At 46.9% G+C, this 2,768-nt stretch overlaps 1 pseudogene; it reads left to right on the top strand.

Annotated features, from left to right (window-relative positions):
* The first annotated feature begins 1,327 nt into the window (after window positions 1-1,327).
* LOC101608426 lies at window positions 1,328-1,951 on the top strand (annotated as a pseudogene).
* Window positions 1,952-2,768: the final 817 nt, after the last annotated feature.

The raw sequence follows: 2,768 nt of genomic DNA, 5'->3' as shown, positions 1-2,768 counted from the left end.
AGGTACATAAGGAATTATCAACCACATCAGAGAAGCAGGAGAGAGTCAGATTTTCTAGCAAGCAGGAAACCAACCAGAATTCTGCTGGGCACTAGAAGCCCCATCCACGCACCCGCCCAGCCAGCGCGGAGCTGCCGGAGCACAAACGAGGCGGAGGGATTTTCCTCTGCCACAAGCCTCTGCCTCAAGTCAAGAAACCCAAAGGGGAAGACAGCGGGGACCAGCTGAGCAGCTGCTGAGGGAGGAGACAAATGGGACCCGCTGAGCACCTCCAGTACAACTCCAGGCACCCTGCACAGCCTGCCCTCCCCCAGCTGCCAGCTCTGCGAACCACCAGAGAACCAATCCACCCACAGGCTGCATGAAATCCAGCACAGCTGCTCAGAACACCAGATCCAGTGACCCCAGCAGCCTAACCGAGTCCACAGCGCAGCAGAGAGGAATCGAGGTGGGCACTCAGCACTGGAGATTGGAAGCCATCTCAAAAGGTAACAGAGCCTACTTACACAAAACCAAGTAGATAGGCCTGCACTTGAAGTGCTAATCTCTCTTTCTATGTCAGGACAGGTTATGTATAGTATCTGAATGATATATTCTTGGTTGGCTTGGCCATTCTCAAATAAGCTATATTTTGGTGTTGACTATTGTTGCCTTTGATGTTTCCTGATTTTTTGGGCCTTGGTCTTTTTCTTTTGTCATTACTGCCCGCAGGGTCTCACTCAGCCCCAGGCTGACCTGGAACCCTTTCAGACCAGAAATCTCAGCTTCCCGGTTGACAAGATTAAGGGTGTGGATAACACACACCCCTAGGGACTTTGGCTTTATTATTAGACTATCTGTTTGTTTTAATCCCCACTCTTGCATAAATACTCTGTGCTGGTTTTGATTGAATGTTATATTGCCCAGTTGAATTTTAGAATTTGCCAGTAATTTGCTCCACACAGCCTTCTAGAATACTTGAAGGCAAACTTGAGACCTAGGGTCACTTCTGCTGTTACTCTGGGAATATAAGAGCTACATCTGGTACCTTAAACTCCTATCCTAAAGATATATAAGGTCAGATTTACACAGCTAAGAACATCGTAGATAATTAGTAAACCCAAGCATCAAATTAACTCAAGATGCAAAATTCTCTACATTGTAACACAAGAAACACAAAAAGCAAGAAAATACAATTCCATCAGTAACCTCCAGAAATGACCTCCAGTTAAACTGTTTTAGATAAAATACCTGACAAAGATTTGAAAAAAAAAAAAAACGAGGAAAGTTAGAAAAGAAAGTTCAGGACCGCAGGGAAGCATCTGAAGCGCCACCGGGGGTGGGGACCATGGAGAAGCCCCCACTGCGCAAGGAGGAGGACCACGAGGAGGAGGCAGGGCCCGAGGGCGCCCTGGGCAAGAGCCCCTTCCGGCTGACGGCCAAGGATGACATACATCTCGTAGGTGGTGGGCGAGAGCTCATGGCCCTGGGCGGCGACCCCCGCTTCACGCGGCTGCAGCTCAAGATCCTGCGGGTGCTGGAGATGCTGGAGGCGCTGGTGCAGGAGGGCAACCTGGCGGCCGAGGAGCTGAGGATGGAGCGGGGCCACCTCGGGCTGCGCGAGATGGAGGGGCTGCACACAGCGGGCGCCTGCAGCGGGAGAGGTGAACCTGGGATGGTGGTTGACCTGATAGATCCCAACCATCTGGCTTCACTCTGCAAGAGCTGAGGGATGTGCTTCAGCCGCGCAACAAGCTCAAGTCGCAGCTGCTTCTGGTTCAGGAGGAATTGCAGTGCTATAGAAGTGGCCTTATTCCACCAAGACAAGCCCCGGGAGGAAGAAGAGAAAAAAGTGCTGTGCCTATCAAGGGCCAGCAATAGCAACAGGGACTGGGAGGAGAGGACAATCAGGAAAAGGTTTTTTCTTTCCAGTCTGGGGAGCAGATCTAAATTGAAAATCATAGTGAGGTAGTGGCCTTCAGCCTTGAAAAGAAGATGTCTTCTAGAACTGTCCCTCTACACTGTGTCTACGTGGTGCTTGCTCCTTTTTCCTGCTCTCGCAGCAGCCTGAGGAGGAGGAAGATGAATTCTCATGGGTTCACTTGCTCCCTGGTTGTAGAACTGGACAGCCATGAATGTTTGGCCAGGACAGGAGTAGCAGGCATATATTATTAGCTCCATGGATAACCCATCCTTTAACATGTGGCGGAAAGAGAAAAGTGGGAAAGTATGGAATTGACTTCAGTGATATTTCATGAGTACTCAATTTTGCTCAAACAACTTTCTTTCCATGATTTTGTATTAAAGTGGCTTTTGTAGTTTCAAACAAATGATAATATCTATGTTCAAAGAAATCAAAAAACAAGTCATGGGAATCAAAGAAGCAAACAAACTCCTGAAGGAATCCCAAGAGAACACAGGAAACAACTTAATGAAATAAGGAGGTCAATGCAAGACATGAGTAAGGAAACAGAAATAGTGAGAATAAAATACCAATCAGAAATACTAGAAATGAAAAACAGAGTAAGTCAAATAGAAAACTCTGTAGAATGGATCAAGAAGGGGACAGAATATCTAAACCTGAAGACCAGGTGCCCTATCTAATATAGTCCAACAGAGAGAAAGAAAAACTAATAGACAGGTATGAATGGGAATTTCAAGACATTCAGGATACTCTGAAGAGACCAAACATAAAAATTCAGGGCATAGTAAGAGAAGAATTTCACTCCAAAGGCATAGTATTTTCAACAAAATCATAGAAGTATATTCCCCCAAATAGGGAAAGTGAT

This window comes from Jaculus jaculus, chromosome 7 (genome assembly GCF_020740685.1).
Source record: "Jaculus jaculus isolate mJacJac1 chromosome 7, mJacJac1.mat.Y.cur, whole genome shotgun sequence".
In the NCBI taxonomy this organism is placed as follows: domain Eukaryota; kingdom Metazoa; phylum Chordata; class Mammalia; order Rodentia; family Dipodidae; genus Jaculus; species Jaculus jaculus.
Note: the sequence above shows the minus strand (reverse complement) of the source record. Positions and strands in the feature narration are given on the sequence as shown.